Source organism: Oncorhynchus nerka, linkage group LG15, assembly GCF_034236695.1.
Source record: "Oncorhynchus nerka isolate Pitt River linkage group LG15, Oner_Uvic_2.0, whole genome shotgun sequence".
NCBI lineage: Eukaryota > Metazoa > Chordata > Actinopteri > Salmoniformes > Salmonidae > Oncorhynchus > Oncorhynchus nerka.
The window spans coordinates 66,444,493-66,454,958 of NC_088410.1; the positions used below are offsets into that span (position 1 = coordinate 66,444,493).

The 10,466-nt window shown below is 42.3% G+C and overlaps 1 pseudogene; it reads left to right on the forward strand.

Annotated features, from left to right (window-relative positions):
• Positions 1-758: 758 nt before the first annotated feature.
• LOC115142321 (MAP kinase-activated protein kinase 2-like) lies at positions 759-9,828 on the forward strand (annotated as a pseudogene).
• Positions 9,829-10,466: the final 638 nt, after the last annotated feature.

Consider the following 10,466-nt stretch of genomic DNA (forward strand, 5'->3'; position numbering starts at 1 on the left):
CATAGTATTTATATCATCCCTCTGATTACAATTAAGAGCAAAACGCGCCGCTCTGTTCTGGGCCAGCTGAAGCTTAACTAGGTATTTCCTTGCCGCACTGGACCACACGACTAGACATTAATAAAGATTAGTCAAAACTAGAACCTGCAGAAATTGCTTTTTGGAGGTTGGTGTCAAAAAAATATAGATATTGATAGATATAAAATTAAAACTAGGCCCTCAAAATAAGACCTTATGAAATACGTATGATATTGTGTTCAATAATATATATATATATATAACTTTATGACATACAGTTACCATGTCTAATACCACAAAGACTACTTCTGTGACTGACCAGCATTTTTAGTCCTATTCAATTTTTGTTAAAACAAAAATCTATGCCACATCCTACACACTGGTTGAATCAACGCTGTTTCAAAAGTACTTTGAACCAATGTGGAATAGGGCTCCTGAGTGGTTTAGTGGTCTAAGGCACTGCATCTCAGTGCTAGAGGTGTCACTACATACCCTGTTCAATTCCAGGCTGTGTCACAACTAGCTGTGATTGGGAGTCCCATAGGGTGGTGCACAATTGGCCCAGCGTCAATAGAATTTGTTCTTTAACTGACTTGCCTAGTTAAAATGGGCAATGAATTTATGTTTGTGCCCAGTGGGATGCCCTACTGGCCGCCCGTCTTTGCGTGTGGCGGCTCCTTTAAGAGTTGAGGGCCGTGTGAATAAACTTGAGCCGTGCTGCGCTGACGTAAGGGGAGTTGAAGAGTTTTGTGTAGCCCCAGATAAGGGCACAGGAGAGGAAAATAACGGAGAGGAAAATAACGGAAAGAATAATAACTTAGAGGATAGGGAACTGGACCGAGGACTGTTATCTTTTAAAAAATTTGGCCGCTGATTTTACAGGAAATGCAATGCGCATTTTGGTCAATTCCTACTAAACTGGACATCAGGTACAAATGTATTTGCTGTTGCACATTTAACGTTACCTGTGTTCCATTTATTGTAATACAAACTCAAATTTAGCATAATAGATTGTTAACTATACCACAAATTAGAATGTTCTTTTAGAGTGAAGTTCAAAATGCTTCATATAACTAACTATTCTAGATATGCAATGCAAAAACGTCTTATTCGGTCAATGTGCCAATATTATTATAGGGTAGCTATTCCTCGAAAGAAATAAGCCTACTGTGGAATAATTCGCCTATTTTTGCTTCATAATTGAAAGTAAAATCGAGAAAGGAATCTGAAAAATTGCCATTTCGTCTCGGAGCTGGGGGGAGAAAGGGAATGTGAGGCTGCTGCTGGACATTGGACGGGGAGGGGACACCACTGCATCTCTCTCTCTCTGTCTGTTTCCGTGGAGAGCAGGGGGGTGGGATTGAACACATCATGCAACACAATGGTAACGGAGAAGAGAGGCAGTCAGCCAACCAATCCGAGCCTCAGCTTCAGGGGACGCCGAGTGGAAGCATTCTACACATCCCAGGCAGGGACACCCTTAGCGACCCCACACTCTTCCAACTGCCTGCCCAGTCAAAACTGGATTTCAAACGCAACGCAGTCACAGACGACTACAAAATAACAACTCAAGTACTAGGACTGGGTATCAGTGGGAAGGTGATGGAATGCTACTGCAAGAAGACAGGGGAGAAGTGTGCCCTCAAGGTAGTGTGTGTGTGTGTGTGTGTGTGTGTGTGTGTGTGTGTGTGTGTGTGTGTGTGTGTGTGTGTGTGTGTGTGTGTGTGTGTGTGTGTGTGATCCATTTCACTTGCTTTGTTAATGTAAAAATATGTTTCACATGCCAATAAAGCACCTTGAATTTAATTTGAGCAAGAGAGCGAGAGAGACCATCAAGTCACCAGACCCAAGTGGCACCAAGTATTTGAGGTCTTGCTTGCTTTCTTTTCTTATCCTCTGATGTAAATTAAAGGGAACTTGAGGATGTATTTACAATAGTGACGATAAGAGGGAGAATAGTCATCAATTATTCACTACTCCTCCATCTTAGACAGTCGCTTCCTAGACAGATCTCTCATCCTTCTTTGCGGTTTGATACCAGGGGCGACAGGTAGCCTAGCAGTTAAGAGCATTGGGATAGTAACCAAAACTTAAGGTGAACGCACCAATTTGTAAGTCGCTCTGGATAAGAGCGTCTGCTAAATGACTTAAATGTAAATGTAAATGAAAAGGTTGCTGGATCAAATAATCTGCCGTTCTGCCCATGAGCAAAGCAGTTAACCAACCCCCCTACAACAGCGGCTCCCTGGGCACCGATGACATGGATGTTGATTAAGGCAGCCCCTCGCACATTTTGGCATTCAGTGGTGCAGCTCACTTTCCCCAATGGGATCACTCCTTTATTTGTCTGATGTGGGGTGGGGTGTTGTATGAAGGAGGACATATATCCACATTATAATGCTAAAAACTGATTGACATATTGACATATTTTGGCATGGTTACAGTATACTGCATGCATCTGGTGTACAGAGGTTACAGAGGTTGTCACTTACTGTCACATTCTGTCCCACTTCTTCCCTCTGCTACATTTACTGTATCAACAAACAAGAGGATATAGAGAGTCAGAGAGGGAGTGTGTTTCTTTGACTGGTGCCTGTTCCTCTTGTAAAGAGGTCCACTTAAGCACTAATAACACCAATAGATAACGGTCTCTCTGTGAGCCGGGTTTGGAGAGGAGCCACCAGCGGTAACAGTGCAGCGCTTTAAGCTAACTCGACTACTCCTGTCCAGACAGACAGTGGATGAGTCTGGGAAGAGACAGTGATGTACTGTGTGGGACCGTGTCTTACGCAGAGGGTAGGTTGTTAGTGCCAGTAGTCATTGTCATGTTGTATGGACAATGACATGCTCTGTCTGGACTGATTCTATGTTCCATCTAGAGAGGATCTACTCTGGTGTGCAGGCTTTTGTTCCAACCGAGCTCTCACATACCTGATTCAACTCAAATCTGGTGTGTGTTCGTGCTGGGCTGGAACAAAAGCCTGCACAGAATGCAACCAACCTGGACCAGATGTTCCCCATCCCTTTCCTTAAGTTATGCCTTGGCATGTGCTCTAAGTTCTATCTATCCTTTCTGGACTTCGGGGGATCTGTGGTCACCCACTGGGTCCACACTGGTTAAATCAACGTTGTTTCCACGTCATTTTAATGAAATGACGTTGAACCAATGCGGAATAGACATTGAATTGACATCTGTGCCCAGTGGGGAATGTTTTTCTTCTGTTCTTTGAAGTTCAACCACTGGAATAGTGAGCAACTTGGAAACAGTGCTAGGTCAACAGGTTATGCAAATTCAAAACCTGAATAATGGGTCACCAGAAGTATTCTTGAGAAAACAATAACAGAAAGCCTATGAATATCTTTTCAATGGAACAGTCTCAACCTCCAAAATAGGTCCCTATTCTTTTTGTCCAGGTAGACTAAAGATAGATCAATGAAATGTGTTGAGTATGATCAAGTATGGCACAAGTGTATACATTCTTTCATAAGTGTGCTCTTCAAGTATTTGTGGACAATGTTTTCAGCAGAGTATTAGGTTACTCCTCTATAAACAGTTTAATCTCAACCTGCCCTCTCCTCCCTGTCCCACCATGCACTGCATCCTGTCACAGACAGAAGATAAGCTAGTTTATCTGGCTGTGGTGTCTGGGGATCCCTCCCACCCTTACATCCAATCACATTGCAAGGTTGTTATTACTGGTACACTTTGAAGGCAGATTTTGAATGCACTAATAAAAGGCAGCATTCATTTTAAAAGCTCTAGAGGGAATCGTCCTGACAAGCAAATTAATATGAATGAAGGGTCCAGATTTTATTTGTAATGATAGATTCACTTACGTGAGAATATGAAGAGACTGTGTGTGTGTGTGTGAGAGAGAGAAAGTATCAAAGAGAGGTGAGAGAGAGATGTGGGACTAAGATTCAGGGATTTTAACCTGATTAAGGCTGTTATTATACCCTTGATCAATTCCTCCAAGGCCTGTGAGTGGTTATAGACAACATGGACACATGCACTCAAAAACACTCACACAGGATAGACAGTACCAGTCAAAACATTTGGACACACCTACTTATTCCAGGGTTTCTTATTTTTTTTACTATTTTCTACATTATAGAATAATAGTGAAGATATCAAAATTATTAAATAACACATATGGAATCATGTAGTAACCAAAAAAGTGTTAAGCAAATCAACATTTATTTTATTTTTGAGATTCTTCAAAGTAGCCACCCTCTGCCTTGATGACAGCTTTGCACACTCTTGGCATTCTCTCAACCAGCTTCATGAGCAATGCTATTCCAATAGTCTTGAAGGAGTTCCCAAATATGCTGAGAACTTGTTGGCTGCTTTTCCTTCACACTGCAGTCCAACTCATCCCAAACCATCTCAATTGGGTTGAGGTCGGGGGATTGTGGAGGCCAGGTCATCTAATGCAGTACTCCATCACTCTCCTTCTTGGTCAACTAGTTCTTACACAGCCTGGGAGGTGTGTTGGGTCATTGTCCTGTTGAGAAACAAATGATAGTCCCACTAAGCGCAAACCAGATGGGATGGCGTATCGCTGCAGAATACTGTGGTAGCCATGCTGGTTAAGTGTGCCTTGAATTCTGAATAAATCACTGACAGTGCCACCAGCAAAGCACCCCCACACCATCACACCTCCTCCTCCATGCTTCACGGTGGGAACCACACGTGGAGATCATCCGTTCACCTACTCTGTGTCCTCACAAAGACACGACTGTTGGAACCAAAAATCTCAAATTTGGACTCATCAGACCAAATGACAGATTTCCACCGGTCCAATGTCCATTGCTCGTGTTTCTTGTCCCAAGCAAGTCTCTTCTTCATATTGGTGTCCTTTAGTAGTGGTTTCTTTGCAGCAATTCGACCATGAAGGCCTGATTCACGCAGTCTCCTCTGAACAGTTGTCTGTAACTTGAACTCTGAATCATTTAGTTGGGCTGCAATCTGAGGCTGGTAACTCTAATGACCTTATCCTCTGCAGCAAAGGTAAATCTGGGTCTTCCTTTCCTCTGGCGGTCCTCATGAGACCCAGTTTCATCATAGCGCTTGTTGGTTTTTGTAACTGCACTTGAAGAAACTTTTAAAGTTCTTAAAATGTTCCGTATTCACTGGCCTTCATGTCTTAAGGTAATGATGGACTGTTGTTTCTCTTTTCTTATTTTAGCTGTTCTTGCCATAATATAGACTTGGTCTTTACCAAATAGCTATCTTCTGTATACCAACCCTACCTTGTCACAGCAAGATATTTGGATTTGTTTAACACTTTTTTGGATACTACATGATTCCATATATGTTATTTCATAGTTTTGACGTCTTCACTATTATTCTATAATGTAGAAAATATTTAAAAATTAAGAAAAACTCTGGAATGAGTAGGTGTGTCCAAAATTTTGACTGATACTGTACATGTTGCATAGATGCATACGTTCCACGTGCTGCATACGTGCTGCATCCATCATCATACCTAGTCATAGTAAATGTGCTTCCTAAACATGCCCATTGTTCTCTCTATTCGTCTCTGTTTCTATACCCACCCTTCTTCTCTGTGGGGGCAGATTCTGTATGATTGTCCTAAGGCGCGGCGGGAGGTAGAGCTGCATTGGAGAGTGTCGGGGGGCCCATACATCGTTCACATCCTCAGCCTTTATGAGAACATGCACCAGGGGAAGAAATGCCTGCTTATCATCATGGAGTGGTGAGGACCATAGAGACTACATAGACCAGAATGCATTTGTGTAATGAATCCTCTTAGCTTTTCTACCATGTCAGACTTTAAAACCGTAACTAATGAGTAGGGCCAGGAATTTTTCCTGGTTAGGTCACGTGGTCAGGAAAAACTCCTGGCCAAATGAAAGTTTACATAAACATTAAATATGTCCCAGTTCTCTTTCTTGGTCATTATGCTTAGAATTAGTTGATTGGGCTCAGTAATTGGTAACTGGTAATTGGTAACTGGTAATTACTAAGGAACAATGCTGTTCTTGTTTAATTGATGACTTTGTTCTCTTGTTGAGAAGCTCTGATCTGTCTCTCTTGTTGTTGTTCCTGGCTCAGTATGGAAGGAGGGGAGCTGTTCAGTCACATTCAGGCCAGAGGGGACCAGGCATTCACAGAGAGAGGTGAGTTATGATGGGGAACTGTGTTGTATTATTTACAGTGCTCAATTATTTACAGTGACCCTATAGCTGTGCGCATTTTGTTAATCAGATTCATATGTCATGGCTTTTAATCAGAGGCTGCGGAGATCATGAGGGACATAGGCACGGCCATCGAGTACCTCCACCACATGGACATAGCTCACAGAGATGTCAAGGTGGGACTCTACTCCTAGGCACACATTTACATCATTTGATTTTTCACCTGACACTCGCTGACAGGCATGTATTTACCGCTGGTGGTTTTAGTGATGTACTTATTGCTTTCTTTTTTACACCTCCCTCCCTCCACACACACACACACAAACACGCAACAGCCTGAAAATCTGCTGTACACCACCAAGGAGACCAATTGCGTTCTGAAACTAACTGACTTTGGCTTTGCCAAGGAGACCACCCTCCACAACTCCCTCCAGACACCCTGTTACACCCCCTACTATGTTGGTGAGTGTTGGGTCTGTTACACCAGTAGTGGTGTAGTATACTATCCGGATGTGAATGGTGTGTAGGCTATAAAGTATTATGGTTGACTTATACCCATCATATTGTCCCTGTCTGTCTGCCTGACTGGTTGTCTCTTGGTGTCTTGGTCTCTGTCTCAATGTCTGTCTATCAGCCCCCGAGGTGCTTGGTCCAGAGAAGTATGACAAATCATGTGACATGTGGTCTCTGGGCGTGATCATGTACATCCTGTGAGTACCTAGTGTGTCTGTGTGCTATAAGTGTGTCAGTGAGTGTGTCTGTAAGTGTGTCTGTTTGTGTGTGAGAATCAAGTCACAGGCCTCTCATTCACTCTCACTCCCCTTACTGTTCACCCCTGGGGCTCATTTACACCCTCATTTCTCTCTACTACCTCTCTTTTAACACTAAGCTTCTCATTGGGGCGGCAGCGTAGCCTAGTGGTTAGAGCGTTGGACTAGTAACCGAAAGGTTGCGAGTTCAAACCCCCGAGCTGACAAGGTACAAATCTGTCGTTCTGCCCCTGAACAGGCAGTTGTCCCACTGTTCCCAGGCCATCATTGAAAATAAGAATGTGTTCTTAACTGACTTGCCTGGTTAAATAAAGGTAAAATAAATGGTCCACTTGCTTTCCCCCTCTCCTTCTCTCCCTCCTTGTATATAGTATGAATGACTGTTCAATGAGTGTCCAGTTGGAGTGCATACAGTAGCTGTAGTTGCTCTGTTCTCATGTTGAAGAGTGTGCTGTGTCCCCAGGCTATGTGGGTTCCCTCCGTTCTACTCTAACACTGGCCAGGCCATCTCTCCAGGGATGAAGCAGAGGATCAGGATGGGCCAGTACAAGTTCCCCAACCCTGAGTGGGCGGAAGTGTCTGAGGAAGGTCAGACTAGAGACATAAAACTGGGGGTGGTCTATAGTAGAGGGAGATGCTTCACTGCAAGACAAACTATGTTCTGCTAAGTTCCAAATATTTGACCGATTTTTCTACAGTTGGATTTGTAGGTCCTTTGCTAAGCATCTTGACTAGTTTACCTAATCATGTTTTATTTACTATGCTTGTTGACCTATGACCTTTGCCTCTGTAGCCAAACAGCTGATCAACCAGCTGCTGAAGACAGACCCTAACGAGAGGATGACCATCGGGCACTTCATGAACCACCCTTGGATCAATGTGAGTATTACTACTGCATGTCTGAGTGCTGTGGATAATATGACTTATTTACACTGTGTGTGTGTGTTTGTTGACATTACAGCAGTCGATGGTGGTCCCTCTGACTCCTCTGCACACGTCCCGTGTTCTGACAGAGGACAGAGAACTGTGGGACGATGTCAAGGTGAGACTAGAGAACTGTAAAATACGGACACTGTGGTAATAAGAAAAACTGCATATCAATGGGCCAATTTAATCTAAAACTAAGAAGCCATTAGGGGGTGGTAAATATTTACAAGACCCACACTGCACCTTCAGAAAGTATTCACACCCCTTGACTTTTTCCACATTTTGTGTTAAACTGAATTTTAAATGGGTTACATTTCGATTTTGTGTCACTGCATACACACAATACCTCCTAATTTCAAAGTGGATTTAATGTTTTTATAAATTTTTACAAATTAATTTAAAATGAAAAGCCAAAATGTCTTTGGTCAATAACTACTCAAGCCTTTATGGCAAGCCTAAATATGTTCAGGAATAAACAAGTTACAAAACAAGTTGCATGGACTCTGTGTGCAATAATAGTGTTTAACATGGTTTTAGAATGACTCGTCTCTGTACTCCACACATACAATTATCTGTAATGTCCCTCAGTCGAGCAGTGAATTTTAAACACAGATTTAACCACAAAGACCAGAGTGGTTTTCCAATGTCTCGCAAATAAGGTCACCGATTGGTAGATGGGTAAAAAAAACTAACAATGAATATCCCTTCGAGCATGGTGAATTTATGAATTAAACTTTGGATGGTGTATCAATACACCCAGTCACTACTACATCCTTCCTAACTCAGTTGCCAGAGAGTCAGGCAGAGTTTTATGGCTGTGATAGAAAACTTAGGATGGATCAACAACATTGTAGTTACTCCACAATACTAACCTAAATGACAGAGTGAAAAGAAAGCCTGTACAAATATTCCAAAACATGCATCCGGTTTGGAATAAGGCACGAAAGTAAAACTGCAACAAATGTGGCAAAGAAATTAACTTTATGTTCTGAATACAACGTTTTATGTTTGGAGCAAATCCAACACATCAGTGATTACCACTCTTCATATTTTCAAGCATGAGGTTGACTGCATCATGGTATGGGTATGCTTGTCATCGGCAAAGGACTGGGGAATTTTTTCAGGATGAAAATAAATGAAAACGGAGCAAAGCACAGGCTAAATCCTAGAGGAAAACCTGGGTCAGTCTGCTGGGAGACAAATTCATCTTACAACAGGACAATAATTTAAAATACAAGGCCAAATATACACTGGAGTTGCTTACCAAGACGACATTGAATGTTCCTGAGTGGCCTAGTTACAGTGGACTTAAATCGGCTTGAAAATGGCTGTCTAGCAATGATCAACAACCAACTTGACAGAGCTTGAAGAATTTTTAAAAGAATGTGCAAATATTGTACAATCCAGGTGTTCAAACCTCTTAAAGCTGTAATTGTTGCCAAAGGTGATTCTAACATGTATTGACTCAGGGATGTGAATACTTATGTACAGTAAATGAGATATTTCTGTATTTAACTTTCAATAAATTTGCAAAGATTTCTAAAAACATGTTTTCACTTTGCCATTATCTGGTATTGTGTGTGGAAGGGTGAAAAAAATATTTAATTTGAATTCAGGCTGTAACACAAAATGTGGAATAAGTCAAAGGGTATGCATAATTTCTGAAAGCACTGTATCTGTACTGTCTGCCTACAGGAAGAGATGACCAGTGCCCTGGCCACCATGCGTGTAGACTACGACCAGGTGAAGATCAAAGACCTGGACACGTCCAACAACCCGCTGCTCAATAAGAGACGCAATAGACCTGGTGCTGGGCAGGCTGAGGGGAGGGGGAGGTGGTGGGGGAGGAGGGGGAGGAGGAGGGGGAGGTGGTGGGGGGAGGAGGAGGGGTGGTGGGGGAGGAGGAGGGGGTGAAGGAGTAGTCGGAGCAATGGTTTGTAACAGCCAGTGAGAGTTTGAGGGAAGGGAGAGGGAGGAGGGGGTGTTATATTAAGGACATTATTTGGACCAATATTCACCAGGGCCCTGAACACGAGTTGTTTCGGGAATTAATCCGATCTTGTGGTCAGGAAAACTATTCTCGTTATTGGTCAAAATAAGTGTTTAATTGGACCACACCAAGATTGAGATGGCAGCAATTTGCCCTCTGTTGGCAGTAATCAGAAAGATAAGGCTCTTCTCTGTCCTTTACTTGTTCTGTCACCAGCACATACGAGTTTCCAGCTCAGTTAATCAGACTGATCTATAATATAATTGCTTTTGTTTTGTAGATGTCATGTTTATTTACTGCTATTATTTTCATGAAATAAATGTTTGTTTCTAAGGAAGTTTGTATTGCTTTGTTGTTTGGGTCTGAATGTGTCATGTATGAAGATGTGGTCTCACATAGAGAACAGTACCTCCCCTTCCTCACGCACATTTCTGTATGTGTGACTGTTTAAGTGACTGATGCGCGTGAGAGAGAAAAACTGTTGTATTTTGTAGTTTATTTGAAATGACCAACTTTTCAAATAATTGAAGCAGTCGAATATAGAGAATCAATTAAAAAGGTAACTATTTCCTTTGATATTCAAATACAGGTCTCAGAAA